Source organism: Phoca vitulina, unplaced genomic scaffold (genome assembly GCF_004348235.1).
Source record: "Phoca vitulina isolate PV1807 unplaced genomic scaffold, GSC_HSeal_1.0 scaffold21, whole genome shotgun sequence".
NCBI classification, from domain to species: domain Eukaryota; kingdom Metazoa; phylum Chordata; class Mammalia; order Carnivora; family Phocidae; genus Phoca; species Phoca vitulina.
This window is the reverse complement of record NW_022589724.1, coordinates 20,509,625-20,525,040: the sequence shown is the minus strand read 5'-3', so window position 1 is coordinate 20,525,040 and position 15,416 is coordinate 20,509,625.

Sequence of the window (15,416 nt, the reverse complement as noted above, 5' to 3'; positions counted from 1 at the left end):
AAATTAAAATTCAGTTGTCTAATAATTCACAGGCTTTCAGTCATATAAAAACCACAGCTCGAGATAATTTTCAGTTTTGTTGTGAAGGTATATATGTCAAGTCAAGAGAAGAAAAGAGAGTTTATTTAGTAGTTTGATTTATAACTTTTAAATATTTACACGTGTGGTGTGTGGGTCTCCATTAGCATTTATCCTGGGACACATAAAATTATACTGAAAAGCAATTTAAATCAGTAACTGGTATAAAGAAAAATAAGAAAAAAGTTTTAAATAAGCAATTTTTAACCTCAGAAAAAGCATAAGAAAAGAAATATGCTCATAATACATTACGATATTTGACTATGCATAATATTGGCATAGGTATAGTGTAAATACTGAACATTCACGCAACCAAAAATTATGTTGAGAGGATAGAGAAAGGAAGCAGAGAGGATGGCAGGGTGAGAGATAAATCCTCGGCTAGCGTAAGGAAAATCATTATATAAGCTCTAAAATTCCTATTCCCCATTCCCCACAATGGAAGAGCTCCACTGTAACATATCTATCTGACAACAGAGAGCTGGTGAGGTGCCTACAGGTGTAACGCTGAGTCCAGAACCCAGAACTGGCAGCTGCTGCTAGCGAACTGAGCCCTCAGCAACGGCACGGACCAGGGCAGCCTTGAAGACGAGAAGTCTGTGCTGCTGAAGCCCATGCATAGCCTCTACCACTAACACCACGGCCACTCCATTCAGCAAGCATCAGGCTGGCTGGAGACCAAAGAGAACTGACATTTACAGAGTGAGCCATCCTGAACATCTGAGTGTCAAGAAGCTCTTCTGCAGTGGAGGATTTCTGCTGGGCATTTCATAAAAGCAAGAAGGATTAGAGGAAAGAAGTCTAGGGAGTATTTACTTTTTATCTATTTTTTTTAAGATTTTATTTATTTGTCAGAGAGAGACACACAGAGAGAGAGAGAGAGCACAAGCAGGGGGAGTGGCAGGCAGAAGGAGAAGCAAGCTCCCCGCTGAGCAAGGAGCCCGATGCGGGACTCAACCGCAGGACCCTTAACCAACTGAGCCACCCAGGCATCCCATTTTTTATCTGTTTTTTAAATTCGTATTTTAAAATTCTTTTTATTTATTTTTTAAAAATTTTTAGCAGTAAGAAATAGTTACATATCACTCCTACAATCAAAAATAAATTTTCATAAACTAACTATGGTAAAACCTCCCTGAGATTTAATCACCATATTCACCCTGTTATGTGATGACCATGCCTACTACTTGTTCATTTCTGTCAGAGAGCTCTGCCATCCCACTGAGATTAGGTCTCTCATTCCAAATGTGGCCCTATCCGTCAGTATTCTCAGCCTAGAAAGGACAGCCGGTTTAGTGCTTTTTAAAGATTCTCATACTTCCTTCACTAATCCATTCCTTGTAGCAAAACTAAACTGACAGTCTTCTGGAATATACCAGGGGACCTAAGAGGGGCCCATGGGCAGACTGCATGACAGATGTAACCCTGCACTCCTGTACCCTAAAATTTTTTATCCCTTCTTTTAGACCAAATTCTTTCTGGCTTTTCAATGCTATTTGGGATTAGCCAGCTCAGTACATTGTTAGAACAACAGCTGGCTGCAAATGCTATCTTATCAATTAATTTGGCTTAATCTAAAAATTCCATTTCCATTTTCCTGGTCAAGATCCCTCAAATCCACTCCTGCAAATATTCCCCATATTTTCATGACATAAATGAGCAAATTCCTATCATTCTTGTGGATGTTAACACTCAACTATGGATGTGCCACAATTGAGAACTCTGTTTCAGATAAACCTAGGAGTTTGGGGTTCTCTAAGCCTTCGTTTCTGTCACTTATCTCTATTCAATTTGTCAAGACCCCTCTCTTCCCTAATCTAGCTTAACCTATCATTCATATAAAATACTTGCCAAAGTATTTAAATTCAGGCTCTAATATAATTTACCAAACCACAGAATCAATCTTTGAATTAGGTTTTCAGATACCTGAGCCCTATGACTATAAACTGTAAGAGATTTTTTTCAAGACTATCCCATAAAGGCGTGAGTGTCATTCCACTAGGGCAATATTTTTGCAATTTGAGCATGTCATCTGCTTGCTTGAAATCATCCATGCCATTAAAGGCATCCATCATGGTTCAATCAGTCCTCTTCCCCTTTAAATTGGTCTATGGTAGTAGTTACCCGGTTCCCCAGAACTTCCTCTGAAGTGAGCAGACAGTCCAATATGACCATCCAGGATAAGCTGATTAGCCCTTTTGCCATCTCATAGTACGGAACGTCACCTAACCGTCACGGAATATGAAAGGAAGGCTCTGCCTTTTGTCTGATCTCTACGTAATTACCATTTCCCTGCAGCCGTGTGACCTGCAATCCACTGTAACCACTAGACAGTAAGCTCCAATGGAGGGACCATGTCTATCCTGTTAATCCCAGCATCCCCAGCACTTAGGCTGTACTTGACACATAGTAGGCACCTAGTTAGTATTTACTGAACAAATTAATAAAGCCGAACGTCAATTCCTCTAAGAAACTTTATTATAGTGCTTATTACGTGTTTTTCCTTCTGGGCTGAGTCTCTCAAGACAGAAATCTATCTTGATCTTGGGATTGTAGGTTCGAGCCCCATGTTGGGTGTAGAGATTACTTTAAAAAAAGAATCAGGGGCGCCTGGGTGGCTCAGTCGGTTAAGCGGCTGCCTTCGGCTCAGGTCATGATCCCAGGGTCCTGGGATCGAGTCCCGCATCGGGCTCCTTGCTCAGCAGAGAGCCTGCTTCTCCCTCTGCCTGCCTGCCACTCCCCCTGCTTATGCTCTCTCTCTCTCTCTCACTCTCTCTGTGTCAAATAAATAAATAAAATCTTTAAAAAAAAAAAAAAGAAACAGAGATGCCGGGGGGCTCAGTCGGTTAAGCGTTCGACTCTTGATTTCAGCTCAGGTCATCATCTCAGGCTAGTGGGATCAAGCCCCACATAGGGCTCTGTGCTGAGTGTGGAGCCTGCTTGGGATTCTCCCTCCCCCCACCCCCACTGCTCTCTCTCTCTCAAATAAATAATCATAAAAAAAAAAAAAAAAAAAAAACCAGTAACAAAGACACCTAGTAAACTTGTAACCAAGGTACAGGAAAGACCTCAAACAATGCATATAATAAAACCAACGTCCCTACTACCACCATCAAGGGAGATATTGTTGAAATAACTGAGAGCTTAAAAACTTACAGGCTCATCCGCATAGGAACGTGGAAAAGCTGGAACAGCTTAGGTTGCTAACATTTGCAGAACTGGTCTCCTAAGAGATAGACAAATTGCTTTCATCCCTACCAAAAAAAAAAAAAAAGCCCTTTTTGGAAACTGCCTGTATTCCTTTTTATATCATTATAATAAAAGAAATTCCTAAATTTAAACTCATTAGGTGTGAATGGGTATTCTTCATAAAAATAACAATTACATCTGAAAATGTTAAGAGGCTGGCTATTAAATAATCCATGTACTTGTTAGGGCAAATCAATTCAATGAAGTTTCTGTTTTTCTAATATCAGAGACTCTCCAGGAGAGGAGTGTAGGTAATTTTGGTGCAAAGAGAGCTTTGATGGGAAAGAAACATGCTTGGATGGATTGGAGCAATGTGATAATTAGGGTAAGTTAGCACCGCACACTAAGTAGTAGAGGAAAAACAGGTAAGAACAGTGAAAGGATGCTAAGGACAAAACACCCCAATTTACAATCTGCCTCAGGTTGCTTCAAGACTTAGAACAAAATATCTTTTCCTCTTGTTTCTGCACCTCACCCCTTGCTCTCCAGTTAGTGCTGCAGTTTATCCGCTTCTAAATGAAGGATTACAGGAAGGATTCTGAGAGGTTTCTTTTGAACACGAACTCCACTAAATACAACTACTGTGCTGCTCGATTTGCTTGCAGTCGAAAATTGTGCATACCCAATGCTCCGACTGGTACTACTGAGGCAATAATGAACTTTCTGCCACTTTGGAAGGTCTAGGATTCTCAGAAAAGCCTTGTGATGATTTCAACTCCTGAACAAATTACCTGACATAGAGCTAAGAATGATTCAGTGAGCGCATATGGAACATAAAACCGATCAGCCTCGCACAGGGGGAAAAAAAATCACTGACACAACCAAACACTTTTATTAATTATTGCACTGCCACTCTATAAAAATATGGTAGCTTTTACATTGAAAAAAGGAAAGTTCCACTACACTGAATTAGAACCACTTTGTTGAATTCTAAGAATAATTTAATTTTATCATTTTGAGGAAATTTGTATAAAATTACCCCTTTGTCTTATGACATGCAGACTATAACACAGACTGCTTGCCATGATTTAGTGCACATCCTGTCTTTTTATTTTCTTTTCAGTCTATGGACATTTGGTTAATAAACTATTAAATTATTAAATTATTATTTATTAATAAATAATAAAAACAGAACTCAACCCAGAAATCATTCTCAACTTCTTTCCTTCCAGTAGAAAAACAGTTTCCATTTCTCCACCAAGAAACCAATGTTTAGAGGAAATGTGGGGCAGCAAAAAAGTCACTTTGTTCTTATATTTTAAAAAAAGCTAAAAGTGAAAGAGAAGTGGCAATCACTATTTCCTAAATTCTATATGGTTTGACTAATTTTTAGTAACCCCAACTCCTAGATTCAGCACCGATTAAAGGAAACCTTATATTTAGACCATTTTAACTTTTCAGGGGATGTAAATTCTATCAGGAATAAAATGTGGATTTTATTTTTACTTGAATCTCCATGCTTACCATAAAAAAAATCACCAGGCACTACACAGAAGAAGACGTGAAGAGATGGAGAGATATACCGTATTTGTGATGAGGAAACTGGGCCTTCAACCACTGTGGTTTTCCAGGTTCTCTCAAAGAGCCAACTAGTATCTTTGAATTTCTCTTTCAACCTGAGCCACCTGCCATCACCTCTATACATCACTTTCAAACTCTAGATGTCACTTTCTCCTTTGAGTTTGCTTTGCCTGAAAAACACCCTTTCTTTGACGTTTCCTGTTCTTGGTAAGATACAGCACTTTTCCTCAGATCGCACCAGCCCAAGGGGAAGGTCGGATCGCAGTAAGTCTCCCCAAACTATAGGTATCTGGCACCTGAAGAGCTCTAGTCTTTCTGCTGAATGGCTCTCAGTGTCCCAACGGCCGCTTCATGGATGCTCCACAGAAAAATCCAGTTGGTTACCCATTGGCTGGCACCATTTCACTCCTCTGCTAATGATTTTCCCTGGTGTTGCTAATGAACCAAACTGGGGCCAGGCTGCCATGCCCTCTGATGGCACTTCAGCTATGGGGACCCACCAACAGGTATCAGCGCTAATGGAACTGCCAACATCTGCACCATGGGTCCTGTCCTTTGACCATTCTGTTGTCAGTGATACAGCCACTGTAATTTCGACACCATTCTTCTCTGTAGCTACCATGTTTTATCATTCTGAGTCTGACAGCTGGGCTCTAGAGCTGTATGCATGAGCCTCTGCTATACTGAAGCCATCTGTCTGTGACTAAGCTAGCCGATTGCCCTTAACTGAAATACGGGCTCCTGAAAAATCTTCTTTATTTTATTTTATTTTATTTTATTTATTTATTTATTTTTTAAAGATTTTATTTATTTGACAGAGAGAGACACAGCGAGAGAGGGAACACAAGCAGGGGGAGTGGGAGAGGGAGAAGCAGGCTTCCTGCGAGCAGGGAGCCCAATGCAGGGCTTGATCCCAGAACCCTGGGATCATGACCTGAGCTGAAGGCAGACGCTTAACGACTGAGCCACCCAGGCGCCCCAAAATCTTCTTTATTTTAAAGAATTACACATTTACTATGCCTTTTTAGGAAAAACTTAATTCCTCTCAGTTGATGAAGAAAAGCTATTCTTTACTGAAGAGTGCTAGATAATGATAATAAACATAGTAGGAATAATAAAATCAGAAAATCACTGTTTGGCAACCTCTGCCCCTCAATAAAATAATTGATTCAGGCAACAATTACCAGTGGATGTCGGAAAAAATTAGCAAATAAAACAAACAGAGTAAAATGCTAGCGCTTACTGAATGAAGTAGTGGGTCAATTCTTTCAACATTCCATATGATTGAAATTTTTTCAGTAAAAAGTTGGGGCAGGGGTAAAAGTCTCCCTTGATTTACAGTGAGGTGGGTCTTTTTCATGAGGATTGGTATTCCCTTATGTACAAAACCCTGGAGTCATCTAGGCATGCCCAGAATATACTGACTTCTGCGGAAACACAATTTAAGCCTGAGCTGAGAACCCTGCTAGGCTGACTCATAATTTTTGTCCTGATGCCTTCCTCTTTCCCATCCTTTCGGTTCTGTTTCAGAGCTGTTTTCACTTCCCATCTGTTTTAAGAGCAACTCCTGAAAACAAATACGAGTTTATAACTGCACAGTTACAACAGAGGTTAAGCCAGAACCATCTGGGAAGCTTTATCAAAATACACCCATCCAGAGCCTGACCCTTTGATATTTCAATTCACTAGTTCTTGGGTGGGGCCTGGGCATATGATTTTGAAAAAGTCTCCAGATAACTCTGATATGCCTCTCTGAAACAGAGAGGTGTTTCTTTGAAACTATACTTAAGCTTTTACCTGAAGAATCCATATACAGAAGAAGGGATGGGGGCAGATTTAGAAATGGAAAAGATAAATATCAAGTCAGGAAGCTTGAAAAGTTCAAATTATTGGTATGGTAGTCATTAATGCTGCTCACTGGCATCTAATTCTCTTTCCTGTACCCCCAAAACTGCACTTTCCCCTTCTCGTTTAAAGTTGGACCCGGCCATGTTCCCGGCTTTGGCCAATGAAATGTAAGCAGCAGTGGATGTGTCACTTCCAAGCAGAAGTCATCAAGACACAGGACACAAGTCACCATATCCCTTTTTCCTGCCTTGGTGATGGTGAAACCATGTGTCGAGATGGTGCCTCCATCTGCTGAGATCCTTGGGGGGCTATGATGAAAGAGCCCCTGTCATCCCATGTAGGCCATGACATGGGAGTAAGAAATAAGCATGTTTGTGATAAATCATTAAATTATGAAAGCTGTTCGGGGCACCTGGCTGGCTCAGTTGGTAGAGCGTGAGACTCTTGATCTCAGCGTCGTGAGTTTGAGCCCCAGGTTAGGCACAGAATGTATGTAAAAATGAATGAATGAATGAATGAATGAGTAAATAAATAAAATGTGGGGATATTTAAAAAAACATAGGAAAGTTGTTCATTAATGCAACATAATCTACTCTATCCTGACTGATAAACTGGCAAATTTTTTTTTCACAGAATCTAAGCAACTTATAGAGAATGAGTTCTATCTCCATCAATGACTAAACATTTACAGAGATGGTGTTAAATAGAGAGAAATGAGGGAGTTTTAGGGTCAGAGAGCCCTAAGTTTAAACCTGTGGCATCGCTTGTTTCTTCTAATAAAGTTAGTATATAATGTCTGTATAACTTTCAATTACCTTGAGTAACTGCTGACATTTTTTTTTTAAGATTTTATTTATTTATTTGACAGAGAGAGAGACACAGCGAGAGAGGGAACACAAGCAGGGGGAGTGGGAGAGGGAGAAGCAGGCTTCCCGCGGAGCAGGGAGCCCGATGCGGGGCTCGATCCCAGGACCCTGGGATCATGACCTGAGCCGAAGGCAGATGCTTAACCATCTGAGCCACCCAGGTGCCCACTGCTCACATTTTTGAAGTTCTTACTGTACACCAGGCACTGAGCTGAGTACACTACATGGATTATTTCACTTACTTTTCCATTTTGCAGGTAAGAAAACTGAAGTTTATTTTATTTTATTTTTAATTTATTGATTTGACAGAGACAGCAAGTAAGAGTGCACAAGCAGGGGGAGCAGCAGAGGGAGAGGGAGAAGCAGACTCCCCACTGAGCAAGAAGCCCACGTGGAGCTTTATCTCAGGACCATGGGATCATGACCTGAGCCGAAGGCAGACACTTAACCAATTAAGCCATCCAGGCGCCCCAAGAAAACTGAAGTTTAAAGGAGCAAATAACTTGCTCAAGATCACAGAGCTAGGAAATGGCAGAACAAGATATCTAATACAGGCAATAGGGCCACAAAGCCTGTACTCTTAACCACTACTCCTTCTGCTTCCCTAATGTGACTTTGACCAAGTTACTTTGAAGCTCAGTTTCCTCTATAATGGGGTTGAGAGCTACCAGGCAGGGTTTTTCTTATAAGGATTAAAGGAGATAATTGGGTAAAGCAATTAATATGAGTCCTGGCATATAGCAGGTATTTAAGACATGGTAGCTATTATGTTTTATTAGCTAATATGTCACTCCTTGGCCTCTCCTATAAAGGGAGAATAATCAATATGGGAAAAGATAACAAGAATAAATACTTGTCATGACCTATGTGAACTCAGTACCATAAAAAGATAGGTAACACACATACAATAATCAATCCTACATTACTATGCTTACATTACTTAATGGCCAATGCTGACTTCTTAAAACGGGTTTTTGAAAGTAAAGATACGGTGTATCAGCAAATGCCACTTATAAGATTCCCAAGGACGGGGGCGCCTGGGTGGCTCAGTCGTTAAGCGTCTGCCTTCGGCTCAGGTCATGATCCCAGGATCCTGGGATCGAGCCCCGCATCGGGCTCCCTGCTCCGCGGGGCGTCTGCTTCTCCCTCTCCCACTCCCCCTGCTTGTGTTCCCTCTCTTACTGTGTCTCTCTCTGTCAAATAAATAAATAAAATTAAAAAAAAAAAAAAAAAGATTCCCAAGGATGTAATAACTGCAACCAGTAGCTCCAAGGCCATTATGTCTCAAGGTCCAAGAAAAAAAAGACTTCAAGGGTAGTGAAAGATATTTTCTGCTCAACTATTCACAAATGATACACTGGAATTGATAGAGTTCAATAACCTTATATTCATATATTTGTTGATAAACTACATAAGACAATACCATATTTAATGTGAAACTATTTGCTCTGGGTCTTCTATTTCTTTATTTAACTTTCCTTTTTCTTTTGCTTCCTTACGTAATAACATAAGAGTATAAGTACAGATTTTCTACATAGACAATATTCTGCAAACGAAGAGTTTTATTTTCTCCCTTCCCAATCTGCACACCTTTTACTTCCTTTCTTGCCTTATTCCATTAGCTAGGACTTCCAGTATGATGTTGAAAAGGAGGGATGATCAGAGTCATCCTTGCCTTGTTCCTGATCTTAGTAGGAAAGCTTCATGTTTTTCACCATTAAGCATGCTGTTCATTGTAGGTTTTTGTACATGTTCTTTACCAAGTTGAGGAAGTTCTCCTTAATTCCTAGTTTACTGAGAGTTTTTATGATGAATGAGTATTGGGTTTTGTCAAATCCTTTTTCTGCATCTATTGATACAATCATGTGATTTTTCTTCTTAAATCTGTTGATGTAAGAGATTACATTAACTGACTTCCAAATGTTGAACCATTTTACGTATACTTGTATATAATTTTTTTTTGAGAGAGAGAGCACTAGTGGGGGGGGGTGGGCAGACGGAGAGGGAGAGAGAGAATCTTAAGCAGGCTCCATGCTCAGCACAGAGCCCAATGCAGAGCTCAATCCCACAACCCTGAGATCATGACCTGAGCCGAAATCAGGAGTTGGATGCTCAAGCAACTAAGCCACCCATGCACCCCTGTATATAATTCTTTTTATACCTTTTTGGGTTTGATTTTGCTAATATTTTGTTGAAAGCTTTTACACTTTAAAACTTTATGCTCATGAGAGATATTGTTCTTAGTTGTCTGATAACGTCTTTGTCTGATTTTGGTGTTGGTAATGTTGGCCTCATAGAATAAGTTAGGAAGTATTCCCTCTGCTTCTATCTTCTGGAAGAGATTGTACGGAATTGGTGTGATTTCTTTCTTAAATGTTTGGTAGAATTCACTAGTGAACCCATCTAGGCCTGGTGCCTTCTGTTTTAGGTCATTAATTATCAATTCAATTTCTTTAATAGACATAGGTCTATTCAGATTGTCTATTACATAACCTTTTGATAGGAAGAATTCATTCCATCCCTTTGTTAAGATCTTTCAGGGGCTTCATATTTACCTTCTAAGTTTGGCATGTACCTTTTAGTCCACTGCCATCTCTTAACGCTCCAATTTCCTGCATATCTTACTACTTGCATTTTCCCCAAAATATCAAGCTCTGTCATATGCCTATGTATGCATAAGGGCTTTTCTGTGTTCCTAAAGTATCCTTTTCTAACTTGTATTTATCCTACTAAACTCAGCTTTCCACAGAAGCCTTTCCTGATATCTCTAGGCAATTTACCTGCTCTGTTCATCTTATACAATAGAAAAACGAAATTATTCTTACAAATTATAAGAAAAAAGCCAACTTTTAAATAGTTATTTTAAATTTTCAATGTAATTCAAGATGTACAATGAAACTATAAAATACTAACCTGGTTGTAGATTGTGTCCTTTATAAATTCAGTATCAAAGACAGGCAGACAGACACATTTTGACACAGCATATCACAATGATATAAAAACTGAACAATAAAATATCATTTCAAGATAAAGGTTAAGTATATATCAAGACTGAAGGCAAACTTGAATACTCATTTAGGTATACTTAGATACTTAGATATATCACTTTCTCAGAAGTGTTTGTATATAAAACATTTGAGTCTTTTTGTTTCTTTTTATTATTCTGAATGGTTAAGGGCTTAAACTCTGGAGTCATACACACTTGGAACAGACACCAGTTATAATGTGTGAGACCTTGGGCAAGTGATTAAAACATCTCAATTTCTTCAATTTCCTCATGGGATAAAAATAAACAGTAACTAGTGGTGATGGTAAATGATGGTAATGATATTACTTGAATTATTAAAAATAATGTCATTATATAGGCCTCTCTTTCCCCTCATGTACAGTGTTGGGAAAAATGGTTTTTTTTACCATGGACCCTAGTACCCTGCAAATAATAACCTGTCGAACCCCTTCTCCAACATCATTCTTCTTTATTCTTTTTTATAACTTTGCTAAAACAGTAGAATAGGGGCTGGATGGAGCAACATTTGAAGTAGAGTAATCCTTCTGAACCAGAAACTTTCCTTTTAGTAGTTATTAAAAATAAATCATGTCTAGAAAAATAATTACTCATAATTATAGGTCCCCTATACACACTTTGCAGGGAAACATAAATGGTTTTGAGTATCTCAGAGATATGGATATGAGAAAACAGGCAAGACAAAGATTTGGATCACCATAGTCATATGTGATATTATGGGCTAAAATGTGTTCCCCTAAAATTCATATGTTGAAGTCCTAACCCCCAGGACCTCAGAATGTGACTGTATTTGGAGACAGGGTCTTTTTTTTTTTTTTTTTTTGAGACAGGGCCTTTAAGGGGGTAATTAAGGTAACGTGATGTCATTACAGTGGGCCCTAATCCAATATAACTGGTATCCTTGTAAGAAGAGGAAATGTGGGGGCGCCTGGGTGGCTCAGTCATTAAGCGTCTGCCTTCGGCTCAGGTCATGATCCCAAGATCCTGGGACTGAGCCCCGCATCGGGCTCCCTGCTCTGCGGGGAGTCTGCTTCTCCCTCTCCCACTCCCCCTGCTTGTGTTCCCTCTCTCGCTGTCTTTCTCTCTCTCTCTGTCAAATAAATAAATAAAATCTTTAAAAAAAAAAAAGAAGAAGAAGAAGAAATGTGGACACAGATGCATACAGAGAGAAGACAATGTAAAAACACAGGAAGAAAATGGCACCTACAAGTCAAGGAAAGAGGCCTGGAACAGATTCTTCCCTCAGGCTCCTTAGAAGAAACCACCTCTGCTGACTCTTGATCTTGGACTTCTCACCTCCAGAACTGTAAGAAAAATAAACTTCTGTTATTTAAGCCATCCAGCCTGTGGTACCTTGCTGTGTAAGCCCTAGCAAGCTAATATATGTAAAAAGGAATACTAGAATGTAAGCTCCACAAGGGAGGGAATTTTTGTCTTTTTTTGTTCATTGATGTATCCCAAGTACCTAGAGCAATACCTGGTACATAATAGGTGCTCAGCAAATATTTGCTAAGTGAACTTCTTAATAAATAAAGTAGATTAATAAAATTCTTCCTATAGACGCTCTATTAAATACCATCAATGTTTCAGTCACGCTTTTTATTCTCGTAAGACCTGAGAACCTGGACTCTCAGTGCTCTTACCAACTCTGTGTTTAATTGGTCTGCTGCCACAGCCCAAATATATAAAATCCTCTGGTGAAACTCTTGGTATGATACAATTCCAGGAGTAATTTCTTAAAGACAAGAGCTAATAAGATAAAAATGCTGCTGTAATACAATAAATGTGAATTAGTCCACATAAAGAAACAGATCAAACTTGTTAGTTCCATCCTGGGGAAAACACCACAAACAGATGTGCTTGCTGGTATTTGCTATTCCCTGAAAAGTATCTGACTAGCTGATTTCACTAAAGGCATTGAGAACAGCCTGGATTCACAATTTAAAGGAAAAAAAAAAATAAGGATCCTCCTGTTGTTTTTATTAAAGCATGTCTTATGTGGACACAGGAAAAAGACAGATTAAATTTCCTCTGACTTTCTCAATTATAGGGCTTCGTGGTGCATGTATGTCTTTAAACCAAATCCATGTCTTAATATCATCACTATCACCATCAGTCAATACTTAATTTAGTTCCCTGAATATGCTAGGGAAATAACAGCAAAATAAAACATAAAAGAAATATGGAATCTATATTCTGATTCTAACTTATATGCAAATATCCCTTAATAACAGCTAGAACAAAAAATTCACCAAAATTATAATAGTTCTTGATGTGGAGAACAAAGGCAAAAGAAAAAAAATTAAATTTCCTTACAACTTACAGCTCATTGACAAGTCCTTTGGACTGGCAGAGTGACCTTCCTCTAGAAACTTAACTGCTTTGATGTTAATACTCTGCTAAGGGCAAAAGACAACCTTCGCTTAACATCCCAACCTCCAGGATCCTGTAAGTCTACTTTAACATATAAAAATTCCTTTGGAAATTTCCTTTATCTTTACTCTCCCACGATACATGTTAGCAATCATCCTCCAAGCATATGGCCCACCGATACATATCTGAAGGGTCTCATGACTAAGGTTTTACTAGACAGTAATAAATGACCTTTCATAACAATAGCTAGCCCCCTCAAGGTCCTAGAAACCTTGCTTCCAAAATTCCCTAGAGACTTATGTACGCTAGAGAGACTTAACGCTATTCCTAACCCCCTTCCAACTTGAAAGTATATAATCAGTCACGCATCACAACCCCAGTGTAGCTCTTTCTGCCCATGGGTCCTGTCCCCATGCTTTAATAACACCACCCTTTTGCACCATAGATGTCTGGAGAATTCTTTCTTGGCCGTGGACTTCAAACTCTAACATGAATATGCATGAGAAAGCCAGAATGCACTAGTTTCATGGGCAGGGAAAATTCAGCATTTTAAAATCAAAACGTGGAAACATACATCCTGAAGGTAATTTAAAAATCAAGTCAAAACTTGTTCTTAGTTTTCAGTCAGTCCTTGGGCCTGGAATTAGCTCCCCAACTGATGCAATTTGAAACCAGAGCCAACAAGTGTTTACCAAAGTCTTTGTCCCAAAGGGAGAGAAGCCTCTTTTCTAAGTCTCCAGGAGTGATGCTGCTGGGATTGCTTTGAGACTTGAGCAAAGGTAGCAAGTAGGAGTACAAACATCAAAATCATTTTGAAACATTTTCTTTTCCAGCAAAATGAAAGCCAAATAGTTTTCCATGATATGCAATCTGTAATCAAGCCCTCCTCTACTGAAGGATTTAGTTAGCTGCTGGTGCATTTGCTCCTTTTTCCTGGGAACCACAGCATAAACAGGAAGTATATGCCTCTGGGGCTTATTCGTTGCAGAATGGAAAAAATGAAGCTGTGGATTTTCTCAAGGATGATTTAGAGAGGAAGGATCATTAAGTTACTGTACTCCCCTCCTTATCTTCTCCAGGAGGCTTGGAAACCAAACGACTGCACAAGCTGTACTCCACAGGCAGGAAACTACAAACAGTTCTTTGCCCATACATGACTGGAAGTCAACTTTACAGCTCTACGTCAGGCCTTTATCACATACTCGAGTCTGCATCCTAAAGCAAAAATGATCAACCCCTGTCTTAACACCTGTTAGAACTGTGTGTGCTCCAGTTTCCATCCTGACAGCCACAAGGCTCTGGAGCTAAAATCAGAAAGTCTACCCTTTCATATTAACCAAACACCACAGTGTTGGGTATTAAACACCAAACACTGAGCCTATTAAAAAGAAGAAAAATGTACTCCCCGCAAGGGAGATCTTTGTGGTGATGGAATAGCTCTGTAGCTTGACTGCAGTTGTGGTTATATCCATCTACGCATGTGATAAAGCAGCACAGAACTACACACACACCTCGTGCTGCTGTCCCTGTCCCGGCTTTGATAACTTAGTAGTTAAGTAAGGGGTAACTATTGGGGGAAAGTGGGTAGAAGGTACACATAACCTCTCTGCACACTCTTTGCAACTTTTTGTGATATCTGCACTTATTTCAAAATAAAATATTTTTAAAAGTGGACCTTCTCGTGGGTATATCAACATACTTTGAACATTTTGCATTTGGACAAGTTACGGAGCACTGGGTGTCATACGAAAACAATGAATCGTGGATCACTACACCAAAAACTAATGATGTATTGTATGGTGACTAACATAACATAATAAAATAAAATTCAAAAAAAATGTAAAAAAAAAAAGTTATGGAGAATAAAACATAGCCTGGTTTTCAAGTGTAAGGTTTCGGCCGCCACCCAACAGAGAGCTTGAGGTTGGGAATACCCTTGCGGATGCTTTGCCTGGGACTCCCTTTCTGACCTCCCGCACTGCCTGTCCCCCGACTCAAATTCAGGTCACACCTCAACGCCACCTCCTTACGGAAGCCTTCTCTGCGCCCCCTAACTAAAGTAGGTGCCCTCTGCTCTTCTGAGTACCTGGGCCCCTTCACCGCGTTCTTCGTCCGAGTAAAGATCTGGTTAGTTTGTCGCCTGTCTCGCCCCTCGCCTATAAAGCTCCATGAGGGCCCGCCCCGTGTCTGCCCCGCGCGCGCCGCTGGGCGGGTGGCAGGTGCACGGGGAGGAGTTTGTTGAATAAACGCACCTCACTGGGATTCACCCCCTCCGGCTCCAGGACGTCGCTCGCTTCCTCCCCCTCGCACCCACTGACCCTCTCAGCCCAGGCGGAGCTCGGACCCCACCCGCCCAAGGAGGGCGCCATTTTCTTCTTACTCGTCTGCCCAGAAGCCTGCTCTCCCTTGCGTGCACCTTTTGCTCAGGCCACCCCCACAGACCCCTCCCCAATATC